Here is a 13,775-nt window from a genome sequence, read left to right as displayed (position 1 = left end):
TACTTAAATGGAAAAAAATCTAACATGGTGTTTACACAGTTGTAAACTTCTTTCACTTACTAAAAATTTTTAACTTATAAAAAAATAAAACTTTTACCCATTAGTAAGTGGAAAAGCTGTGAAGCTTAATTCCTTTTTGAATGCCTACTAGTGTTCTGTTTTGGTTGTACTATGTTAGACTTCATTAGAAGAAATTTAACCTATAGTGTTTGTGCCCGTTAAATTTCATGTACTGTTCCATATAATATTATACCATGTAAGTGAAAGAAATTAAAAGTTTGTTTACTTTTTTGATTAAAAATGTTCGTTTTCTTATATAAGTCAAGTTTTTATTTAATTTAATTATGTCAATTACCTTCCACAGTTCTGAAAATTATTTTATGAGGATTGCAACTGGTAGGCGTCTCAACTTCTTTTTTAAATTATGCATCCTTTAAAAATGCTTTATTTGAGTTTTTGAGGCAATCAAAATGTGTTTAAATTATTAAAATTATTGCATTGTATCTTAATGCTTTATTTTATGTTTGTGAAGTTTTTTTTAGGTCGTTTTTAAACATTATGGTATATTGACTCCAATTTGAAAATAAAGTGCAATATTATTTAATTACTTTATATTTTTTGATAATGAAAATTTTCAGGAATTTTTATTTTCTTAAAAAAAAAATGTATCTCAGATGGAAAATTGAAATTGTAGCCTCTTCTCTCAGAACAAAAGGTCATCTCTGTAACAATACTAAAGAAAACGGATGTAAAAGAAACCAAAATAATATGCAATGTTAAGCCACTTAACTTCAGTAATCGAAAATCCCTCAGACCGATCATAAAGACACGGTTCCTAGTAGAGCGCCGAAGTCGAGCATCACTTGATGCAGTCAGTAAGAGCGAGGGTGACCACTTTGATCTGCCTGCATAGGGACAGACGGTGCATGGTATCTGTCCTCGTTAAACTGTTCTACCATAATGAGTTCAACTTCGCACAGGTTGTCAGGCTACCAAAGCAGCGGATCATCATTAGGGATGTTTACCAGGCCGTCGCCAATAGCCCATTGTGCAGCTCTAAAGCGACGTAAGTAAAGTATACACCTTCCAATCAATAATCACCGACCATTTTAGGTACAAAATTTATTTATACCAGAGTAAACTTATAATGCAAGAAATAGAACAACAACAATCCACAATATTTTATAATTTGTAAATCCGGCATATTTTGAAGTTTAATAAGTGCATAGTAAGATATAATGACTTAAGACAAGAAGATGCTTACATAGAAAATGATTCTGTAAAAAAATAAGGGAGGGGGTTGATTAAAAAAAAACAAATATTTCCAAGACTTATTTTCAGCAATAATTCGTTCTAAGGAAAAGAAGATAAAATGGGAGTTCTGTTTTTATTGAAATTCTTTCTAAAAAGAAAAAAATCTGCTTCTTGCCCAAAATTCTCCTCTTGGTTGCTTAGCAACTGTGAAGCACAATGTTTTGCCATCTTGTCTTGTTATTCATTCAGTTTCTATATATGGTTGATAAATTGTGTCACCTTCTTTGTCAAGGTAATTTATGCAATGGTAAGTTAATCTGAGGGGGGGGGGGTACGACTACTCCAAAGCCTTGTAATTTTGAGCTCAATCCAGAAGACGAGGGAACTCCTGGATCAAGTATTGTGAGAAATTTGCCTTTGTGGAGGACTTTTTTGATGAAACTAACTCGCATTTGAGGTTCATAGAGAGAAAAACCTCCCATGGTTAGCCTGACTGCAAGGGAACTCTAACCCATGATCCATCAACCACCGAGAATATTTTTCGTTACCACTGTGGTCGGTGCGAGATGGATGTGGAATTCGCATCGAGCAGTCATCGCTGGAATTCGAACCCGGTTCACCTCACTAGAAGATGAACGCTCTATCCCCAGAGCCATCGCGGCTCTGCCGAGGTAATTTGGCATTTTTTTTAAGCTTTCGCCATACATATAAGTCTTTATTGCAGCCCAATTTTTTCGATATTTTGTCTACCGACCCTATTTTAAGAGTCAAGATTCCAAATATGCTTTAAAAAAAAAAAAAAAAAAAAAACCACTTAACATGTAAGTGAAAGAAATTAAAAGTTTGTTTACTTTTTTGATTAAAAATGTTCGTTTTCTTATATAAGTCAAGTTTTTATTTAATTTAATTATGTCAATTACCTTCCACAGTTCTGAAAATTATTTTATGAGGATTGCAACTGGTAGGCGTCTCAACTTCTTTTTTAAATTATGCATCCTTTAATAATGCTTTATTTGAGTTTTTGAGGCAATCAAAATGTGTTTAAATTATTAAAATTATTGCATTGTATCTTAATGCTTTATTTTATGTTTGTGAAGTTTTTTTTAGGTCGTTTTTAAACATTATGGTATATTGACTCCAATTTGAAAATAAAGTGCAATATTATTTAATTACTTTATATTTTTTGATAATGAAAATTTTCAGGAATTTTTATTTTCTTAAAAAAAAAATGTATCTCAGATGGAAAATTGAAATTGTAGCCTCTTCTCTCAGAACAAAAGGTCATCTCTGTAACAATACTAAAGAAAACGGATGTAAAAGAAACCAAAATAATATGCAATGTTAAGCCACTTAACTTCAGTAATCGAAAATCCCTCAGACCGATCATAAAGACACGGTTCCTAGTAGAGCGCCGAAGTCGAGCATCACTTGATGCAGTCAGTAAGAGCGAGGGTGACCACTTTGATCTGCCTGCATAGGGACAGACGGTGCATGGTATCTGTCCTCGTTAAACTGTTCTACCATAATGAGTTCAACTTCGCACAGGTTGTCAGGCTACCAAAGCAGCGGATCATCATTAGGGATGTTTACCAGGCCGTCGCCAATAGCCCATTGTGCAGCTCTAAAGCGACGTAAGTAAAGTATACACCTTCCAATCAATAATCACCGACCATTTTAGGTACAAAATTTATTTATACCAGAGTAAACTTATAATGCAAGAAATAGAACAACAACAATCCACAATATTTTATAATTTGTAAATCCGGCATATTTTGAAGTTTAATAAGTGCATAGTAAGATATAATGACTTAAGACAAGAAGATGCTTACATAGAAAATGATTCTGTAAAAAAATAAGGGAGGGGGTTGATTAAAAAAAAACAAATATTTCCAAGACTTATTTTCAGCAATAATTCGTTCTAAGGAAAAGAAGATAAAATGGGAGTTCTGTTTTTATTGAAATTCTTTCTAAAAAGAAAAAAATCTGCTTCTTGCCCAAAATTCTCCTCTTGGTTGCTTAGCAACTGTGAAGCACAATGTTTTGCCATCTTGTCTTGTTATTCATTCAGTTTCTATATATGGTTGATAAATTGTGTCACCTTCTTTGTCAAGGTAATTTATGCAATGGTAAGTTAATCTGAGGGGGGGGGGTACGACTACTCCAAAGCCTTGTAATTTTGAGCTCAATCCAGAAGACGAGGGAACTCCTGGATCAAGTATTGTGAGAAATTTGCCTTTGTGGAGGACTTTTTTGATGAAACTAACTCGCATTTGAGGTTCATAGAGAGAAAAACCTCCCATGGTTAGCCTGACTGCAAGGGAACTCTAACCCATGATCCATCAACCACCGAGAATATTTTTCGTTACCACTGTGGTCGGTGCGAGATGGATGTGGAATTCGCATCGAGCAGTCATCGCTGGAATTCGAACCCGGTTCACCTCACTAGAAGATGAACGCTCTATCCCCAGAGCCATCGCGGCTCTGCCGAGGTAATTTGGCATTTTTTTTAAGCTTTCGCCATACATATAAGTCTTTATTGCAGCCCAATTTTTTCGATATTTTGTCTACCGACCCTATTTTAAGAGTCAAGATTCCAAATATGCTTTAAAAAAAAAAAAAAAAAAAAAAATATGTTTATACAGATAAAGCGCGTTTTTTTTTTTGTTGTCCGATTTCGTAACTTAATAGTTTGCACTAATTAATTAGCATATTTGAGGTCACGCCTAGGAATAATCATGATTGACACGTTCGAGAAAATCCGATCATTAGAACAAAAGTTATCCAGGGTGATATCTTTTTTTTTGCCGACGTACGTAAAATTTCAAATTTTTATTATCGAATAATTTTTGCGTTGTGAGAGTGAGAAGCGTGGAAATTTTTTGAAAGAGCAGTGACTGCGACACTAATTTTTCTGTAATACAAAAGTTATTTTCAAACTTACAATGTGTTGTAAATTGCACCATGCAGTACAAAATGCACCTGTAACAGAAAAAAATGCGATTTAGAGTTACATTAAAATGAATCTGCACGTAACGGTATCGAAATCAGTGATTTTAAATTCTTAGAAACACACTTCTGAAAAAATGGTGTGATAAATGTGGGTATAAAATGCGTTTTAATTTAAATATTTTGAATTAATTTGTTTGTGCCCCCTTGTCGGACAAAGTCAAGCGCTATCCTTGCTCACACGAACCATTTCACAACTTGTCTTACTAAATTCACGAGGATATTTTTCGCATCTTGTCCCATTTTGTTCTCATATTTAGTTTTTAGTGATTTTGTTTCATTGAAGTCGCGTGTATACTCGTGCACGCTCACTAAAGTTACGAGTCCAATCTGTACAAACCAGTCATTTGAAAATCTTGTAAGCAGCTTTTTGTCACTATAATCAACAACTGCCCCTATAATTATCAATACGTAAATCGTCACTACAACTACAATTAAAAAGAGCAGGGGAACTCCTGGATCAAGGAGTGGACAAAATTTGCCTTCATGGAGGTATTTTTAATGGAAGTAACCCTCATTTGCGTTGCATGGAGAGGAATATCTCCGAAAACCTCCTGCGGTTAGCCTGACGGCAAGGGGACTCTAACCCATGATCCAAATACAGCTGAAGATATTTTACGTGAACTCTGTGGTCAGTGCGAAAAGGGGGCGGAATTCGTATCGGCCAGCCAGCGCTGGGATTCGATCCCGGTTCACCTCATTGGAAGGCGAATGAGGGAAATAAACCTTGCATTGTACATTTACAAAACAAGCCTAAGTTAATTCTAAATTATTATGTGAGAGCATTTTTTCTTTTTCATTTCAAACAAAATTCTTGCCAAATAAATAAATAGATAAAATTTGCAATTTACCAAAAATAAGTAAATAAATAATAACAAAAAATTAAACAGTCACGAAAGTTTCTCAATATAACTGTGTTAAATTTTGTTTCCGTCCAATATTGATCCCCTTTAACACTAAATGTCAGAAAAAACGATAATAAATGCAAATATACCAACAAATTACCCAACAGTACTTAAAAATAAATTTATTTTCATATTATGGCCACACTGACGTGTCAGTGTGGCCGAGAGGTCAGAGTCGTCGTCCTGGAAAGACTGAGATTCAGGGTTCGATCCGCAGAACTGTAAGAAAATATAAAACTCCAAAATAAGCTTTTATTTATTATTTATGTTTCTTCTAGAAGTTTCTAGAATGTTCTAGCATATCATTTCCTGTTCCTATCACTTCCTGTTATTATTCCTATAAAAGACTGAGTGTCTCAAGCCGAGGCCCCAGTTACTTTGTTCACATTACTTTGTAGGTGTTGAATAAAGCTCTCGTACTTTATAGACTAAGTCCTATTTATTCTACGTGACATTTGGTGGAGGCGCCGGGTACTCGAAGCAGCTCTGGCCGGTGATTTGAGAAGGAGTCGCCGCTTAAGAGGATTGGAGCCAGAATATCCAAAAATGGCCGAAACACCTGTCACTACTCCGATTATTCAGCACATTCGTAATCCATCTTCGTTCTCTGGAGAATCCAACCAAGATCCTGGAGCTTGGTTAAAAGAATATGATCGTGTCGCTAAATATAACAACTGGGACGACGGAGCATGTCTTGCAAATGCGTACTTTTTTCTAAGTGGAACAGCCAAACAGTGGTTTGAAAATAATGAAGGCAGCTTAACATCATGGGAAGTATTTCAAACTAGCTTGAAAGGAACATTCTCTGATAGTCTGCAACCAGTACATCGTGCAGAAGAAGAATTGAAAACCAGAGCTCAACTACCAGGAGAAGCAAGTCTTTCATACATTCAAGCAGTACTGGGATTATGCCATCGTATCAACCCTAGCATGAGTGAAGCAGACAAGGTTTCTCATCTTATGAAGGGCATCGCGGAAAATGTTTATCAAGTTCTACTGACAAAAGGAGTAACCACGACTACAGCTTTCATCGAATGCTGTCAACATGTCGACTCGTGGCAACAGCGACGCATTAATCGAAGGAAATTTGAAAGATTACCAAATGCCGTTTCCGTTGCATCTCTCGACGACAATTTTGACCTATTGTCAATGATACACCAAGTGGTTCAAGAAGAAATCGCCCGACTATTTCCTGTTACTGTTCCAACTCCTGAACCAACAATTGACAGTTTAGAAGAAGTTATACGACATGAAGTTGTGAAGACCTTAGCACCCTTGACCGAAACAAACTTCAACCGAAACAAAGATTTGAATAGTTTTAAACCAACGATACCTGTTTCATACTCAGAAACACTACGCCGCCAGCCATCTAGAACTCCAGTTGCTCCTTCTCGGCAAACTTATGAGCCACGCCGTCCTCAATTAAACCGTCGCAAAACCGATATCTGGAGAACAGAGGATAACAGGCCAGTGTGTTATCACTGTGGTCGTCCAGGTCATGTGTACCGACACTGCCGTGAAAGGCAGACATTTCAAGACTATAACCCACGACAAAGAGAGACGATCATTTCAAACGAAGGTGCTGGTCTCAGTAGTCAACTTAGGAGTTCGTCGCCACAATTTGAAGAACGAAGACGATCACCATCCCCATATAGGCGCAGAAATAGATCACCCTCTCCATACAGGCGTTCTAGTCGCTCCCCATCTAGGCGTTCAATGGAAAACTAGAAGAAGCGCCCTTCTTCGGAGGTAAGGTCGCTAAGGAAGAAAAACCTCCAACAGTGGCCCAGATGAAGGACAATAAACTCGAAATAATTATGGAAAATAAACCAGTGACAGCTCTTATTGATTCTGGAGCATCTTTTTCTGTCATTTCTGACAATTTTCGAAAAACTGTATCAAGAAAAACCATGCTGACCGATAAGTCTAGTTTATTCATAAAAGTAGCCGATGGAAAATACGTTAACCCGATTGGACGTTGTACCATAAGATTGACAGTCAGCAACCGAACGCAGCCGTATGAATTCATTGTACTGGAAAAATGTAGCCATGATGTAATTTTGGGTTGGGACTTCTTACACGCCTCACAGGCTATAATTGACTGTGGCCGCAAGGAACTGGTGCTGGGAGATACTTGGGACGAAATAGCACATAAGGAACTCCAACAAAGCCGACTTTGTGTTGTAGAGGATTGTGATATTCCTCCTATGACCATAAAAAGAATTAAAGTGGAAACAACAAGTGGGTGCAAAGAAAGCAAAGGTTTATTGGTTCAATGCGGTAGATTTCTAACACTGCAACGAAATATAGTGTTCCCATCGTCTATTATACAGAAGGATAAAGATGGACTCCACGTATGGGTTTCTAATTTCTCTAATCATTCTACTTGTCTTCCCAAGGATATATGCATTGGGCATGCAGAAGAAATTGAAGAACACAATCTTTGCAGTTTTGACTCCGAAAATGAAGCTGAATCAACAGACAAAGGATTACGACCTGAAGTAAATTTCAATAGTATGCTCGCCCCAGGCCTATCAACTGAACAAAGAACTAGCTTGAATAATGTGTTAATGGAATTCAAAAACGTTTTTCTACCGAAGAAAAATCGATCCGAAAGTGTCGTGAAACATCGCATAAATACAGGAGATCATCAGCCTATGAGCCAAAGACCATATAGAGTTTCAGTTGCTGAGCGGCGTATTATACAAGACGAGGTAGACAAAATGCTTACTCGAGACATAATTCAGGAATCTCAAAGTCCATGGTCTTCTCCTGTAGTTCTTGTCAAGAAAAAAGATGGAAGTTGGCGTTTCTGTATCGACTACCGGAGATTGAATAAAGTGACCAAAAAGGATGTATACCCGTTACCCAGGGTAGACGATATTCTGGATTGCTTAAAGAACGCAAATTACTTCTCGTCTATGGATTTATTTTCTGGATATTGGCAAGTAGAAGTCGATGAAGCTGATCGTGAAAAAACTGCTTTTGTAACCTCTGACGGCCTATATGAATTTAAGGTCATGCCGTTTGGACTTTGTAATGCTCCCGCCACCTTTGAAAGAATGATGGATAATTTATTACGGCATTTGAAGTGGAAAGTTTGTCTGTGTTATCTTGACGACATTGTAGTATTCTCAGATACTTTTGCCGAACACGTGCGACGTCTGAAGATTGTTTTAAATTGTCTTGATACAGCAGGATTACAACTCAATGCGAAGAAATGTCTATTTGGCTCAAGGTACTTGGTCATGTCGTTAGTACAGAAGGAGTAGAGCCAGATCCAGATAAAGTCATGGCTATTGCTAATTATCCTGTACCTACTTCAATTTCAGACATCAAAAGTTTCCTCGGACTTTGTTCCTACTATCGTAGGTTTATAAAAGACTTTTGTACCAAAGCGTATCCTCTGCAGAAACTGTTAAAAAACGATGAGAAGTTCATGTGGTCAGAAGAACAGCGCTACTCGTTTGAAATTTTGAAGGCCGCTCTAACCACCGAACCAGTATTGGGTATATTCGATCATGATGCCCCCACAGAGTTATACACTGATTCCAGTGGCTATGGCATTGGATCAGTGTTAGTTCAAACTCAGAAGGGAAAAGAGACTGTAATTGCATATGCCTCTAGAGTACTGACCAAGGCTGAAACAAATTACTCGACAACGGAACGTGAATGTCTTGCTGCTATCTGGTCCATCAGTAAATTTCGTCCTTATCTTTTTGGAAGACCGTTCACCATTATAACAGATCATCATTCTTTATGCTGGCTTGCAGGTTTGAAAGATCCTTCTGGTAGGTTAGCTCGGTGGGCTCTCAGACTACAGGAATTCGATGTAACTATTGTTTATAAGTCCGGTCGTAGACATAAAGATGCTGATTGCCTATCACGACATCCACTACCAGCTACTGAAAATGATCCTGAAAAGAGCATAACTACCATCACAAATCTAGCGGAAGAGCAGGACAGAGACCAGGAGATAACAACTTTGAAGACGAATATAAGGCAGCGAAGTAATGATTCAAATTATAAAATTATGGATGGTATACTCTGTAAGCGGAATTATGAATCTGTCGGAAGACAGTGGTTACCGATTATTCCTTTTAAGTTACGCCTAGAGATTCTTCATCACTTCCACGACGCGCCAACAGCAGGTCATTTGGGATTTGCCAAAACATTGGATAGAGTAAGAAAGCGCTTTTATTGGCCTAGACTGTACCGAAGTGTTAGACGGTACGTTTCTCATTGTAAGGAATGTCAACGACGTAAACGTCTGCCGCAAAGGCCACCTGGAAGCTTGATGCCGATCCCTCCTGCGGAAGCCCCTTTTCATAGAATAAGTATTGATTTGTTGGGACGCTTCCCTAAGTCACTTTTAGGAAATAAATGGATTGTAGTGTGTACAGACTATTTAACTAGATTTGCCACTACGAAAGCTCTACCCAACGCCGAAGCTCCCGAGGTAGCAAAATTCCTGCTTGAAGACATTCTGTTAAAACATGGTTCTCCAAGAGTTCTCATCTCGGATCGTGGATCTGTGTTTCTCTCGAGGGTTGTATCGGAGCTATTGAAACTCTGTGACGTGGATCATCGCACTACAACAGCCTACCATCCTCAGACTAATGGCCTCACGGAAAAATTTAACAATACGTTAGCTGATATGCTGTCTATGTATGTTGACGTTGAACAGAAAGATTGGGATGCTATTTTACCCTTCGTCACTTTCGACTATAACACAGCTAAACAAGAAACTACTGGCTTCACACCATTTTATCTTCTTCACGGCTATGAAGCTGAAACAACTTTGGACACAATGTTTCCTAACCAACCAGGATTTGAAACTGATTATGCTGCGCGTCTTGTCTGCAAAGCAGAAGAAGCTAGACAACTTGCTCGCCTTCGTACCATTGATGCGCAAGAAAAAGACAAGAAACGATACGATGCAAAACACCGACCAATGTCTTATGAACCAGGTGAACTTGTTTGGATTTTTAGACCAATTCGAAAAGTTGGGTTGTCCGAAAAACTATTAAAGAAGTATTTTGGACCTTACAAAATAAAGCGAAAGTTATCTGATGTTACTTACGAGGTCGAAGACGTCACTCCATCTACAAGGCGCAAAACTACAGACACCGTCAATGTGGTGCGCATGAAGCCTTACTATGACCCATCGTTTCAATTAGAACCATGTGAAACCGAAAATGCCGAAAGACAGAGAAGTTACAAAACAAGGAAACAATCTAAGAACGAGAGTAAGTTGGAGTATCGAGGACCAACCACCCGATCACGTGCCAGAACAGTCAACGAGTGAAACAGCGTGGACGCTGTTTTTTTTTTCCAATGACGTGTCAGTGTGACCGAGAGGTCAGAGTCGTCGTCCTGGAAAGACTGAGATTCAGGGTTCGATCCGCAGAACTGTAAGAAAATATAAAACTCCAAAATAAGCTTTTATTTATTATTTATGTTTCTTCTAGAATGTTCTAGCATATCATTTCCTGTTCCTATCACTTCCTGTTATTATTCCTATAAAAGACTGAGTGTCTCAAGCCTATAAAAGACTGAGTGTCTCAAAGTAACTGGGGCCTCCCCAGTTACTTTGTTCACGTTACTTTGTAGGTGTTGAATAAAGCTCTCGTACTTTATAGACTAAGTCCTATTTATTCTACGTGACAATATTATGTATATTCGAAGAAACAATTCGTATGCCTTTTCCATCCGTTTTTAAAATGGATGTATATCCTTTGTTAAAAGTTTCAAACGATTCACAATTTTTATTGCAACGAACAATGTTGATAAAAAAAAAATTTCAGAAATAGTAATTATAGGGAAGAAAAACAACACTTTTTACTTTTTTCAATGATTAATTCCAAAAATTGAGCATTTTTAGGTTTGTTAAATAATTTGCCGTTTCTAATGCATTCTATAATTTGTGAAAACTTTTAAATCTAATTTTACAATTTATAAAATGGCGAATGGATAAATTCTCAAAAAGATAAAAGACAATTATTTTTTTTAAAGAAGAAGAAAAACATCTAATTGATATTCCATAGAAAAAGCAAACGATTTTAAAATCATGACAGCTGCTTCTTTTGCCGTCAGCTTTTTTTATTGTTATTATCTGAAGAGTTCGTCAAAAATTCAGAACAGGTGATTTTATCCCCCTAGAATTAAATGTAGTCGTCCATAAAAGTATTATACAAGTTAGAAATTTTTTTAACTGTCGTTCAAAACGTTTGTTTCATTCCTTTACGTTCTATTCTATTTTTCTTTAGGTTAAAAAGTTTTATTCCACAAAAGCTTTGTTCCAAAAATCCTCCTTCATTTCCCTCCTTATTTCATACATTGGATATTTTCACCATCTATTGCTGAAGTAAGTAGAATTATTCATTATCATGCATTTTAATTTAAATAATATGAAATTTTCTTTAAATGACCGTAATTGATTATTAGTTATAATTTTTCGGCTTTCACTTGCGAAAAATCAGTGCCGATAGTGTTCTTTCATTTCAACAAGAAGTGATACTTATTTTTTTTTTAAAAATATTGCAGTTGTTGAAGAAATAGTGCGGCAAGCTCTTAGTTGTTTCCTAATTTGATTACTTCAGCTATCGTTTGTTAAGTAAACTTAGTCGTAATTAACAGTTTCTCTAATTCGATTTAACAATGTTAAAATTCTAAACACCTGCTTCTTTTGCCGTTAGCTTTTTTTATTGTTATTATCTGAAGAGTTCGTCAAAAATTCAGAACAGTTGATTTTATCCTCCTAGAATTAAATTTAGTCGTCCATAAAAATATTATACATGTTAAAAAATTTTTAATTTTCGTTGAAAACGTTGTATTCCTTTACGTTCTATTCTATTTTTCTTTAGGTTAAAAAGTTTTATTCCATAGAAGCTGTGTACCAAAAAACTTCCTTCATTTCCTTCCTTATTTCGTTCGTTGGATATTTTCACCATCAATTGCTGAAGTAAGTAGAATTATTTATTATCATGCATTTTAATTTAAATAATATGAAGTTTTCTTTAAATGACCGTAATTGATTATTAGTTATAATTTTTCGGCTTTCACTTGCCAGGGATCTGTTTAGAAGAAATTTGGGTCCGTTAACGGGCCCTTCACAAAATATCTTTTCTTGTAAACGGACCCTTCACAAAATATTTTAACTTAAAAACGGACCCTTCACAAAATAGTTTAACTGAAAAACGGACCCTTCACAAAATGATTTTTCTTTTAATCGGACCCTTCACAAATTTGTTTATCTTTATTATTATTTTGTTAATCGAATAAACCCTTTCCAGTGCAGAAAACAAGAAAGATGGATGTAAACGAATTAAGTTTTGTTTTCGGCAGACGATTCTTCCATTATTCGTCCGAAATTAATATTCTGCGTTCAGCAGTATAGGCTAAATAACAAATATTTGTATGTTGCATCTCTAATTTAGAAGCAGCAATTGTTTATTTTTTTAAATTTAATTTTTTTAATTTTAATTTTACAGTGTTGAGCATAATCTTGTATGTCTTTACAATTTAAAAACTCCTTGAAAAAGTTTTTTTTTTTTGCAATAACGGACCCTATTTGCACAAATTCATAAAAGCGGACCCTGGTTGAAAGAATGTGAGTTATTTTTTCACAATTTCACGAAAAACGGACCTTTCATAAAATGTCTGGACAGACCCCTGCTTGCGAAAGATCAGTGCCGATAGTGTTCTTTCATTTCAGCAAGAAGTAGTACTTATTTTTTTAAAAAATATTGCAGTTGTTGAAGAAATAGTGCGGCAAGCTCTTAGTTGCTTCCTAATTTGATTACTTCAGCTATCGTTAGTTAAGTAAACTTAGTCGTAATTAACAGTTTCTCTAATTCGATTTAACAATGTTAAAATTCCAAACGAGAAAACATTTTACTTACCTTACAAGTTTAATACGTATTTATTATAATTTTACTGGAGTTATTTTCGCCGTTAAAACTTTTTTTCTCTGTAATTTGAACGGTAATAAATTACTTTATAATCTACATACTAAAGAATAGATAAATACAAATATAAACAAATGATAAGAAAACGCAGTACCATAATCTGTATTTTTTTTAATAGCAGGCACTGAACTTTTACGTTCTTCTCCTAGGAAGCTGCCGGAAGTAACATTATTTAACGTTACCCAGTGGGCACCTGTGAACCTAAGTCACGGAGGGGAGCAGCATTACCCACACCACACTGCCACAGATACCCGTTTATAGGGTGGGCAGCATTCACACATTAGAGAACAACACAGAGAGAAACATCCATGCCCGGAGAGGGATTCGAACCCGCAGCCATTGGCTTCGCTGTCAAGCACGCTAACGGCTTAACCATCTGGCTGCCATATTCTGTAAATAAAATCATCAAATCAAAAAATAAACTAAATCATTACGAAAATAAATGAACATTTAAATGTAAACAAAAATTAAATGAATAAGAAATTAAAAAACATTGTTTTCACTGCAATTTGATGGACACAGGATAATTTCATAATAAAAAAATACCACTTCCAGTTTGAAACTGTTAATTTTGCGATAAAAATAAAATATCAAATCATAATAATAGTAGAGAATAGTATTAAGAAGGATAGAGGATGAT

This window comes from Parasteatoda tepidariorum, chromosome 2 (genome assembly GCF_982258835.1).
Source record: "Parasteatoda tepidariorum strain Cologne lab strain chromosome 2, Ptep-v5.0, whole genome shotgun sequence".
Taxonomy (NCBI): Eukaryota; Metazoa; Arthropoda; class Arachnida; order Araneae; family Theridiidae; genus Parasteatoda; species Parasteatoda tepidariorum.
This window is presented reverse-complemented; position numbering follows the sequence as displayed.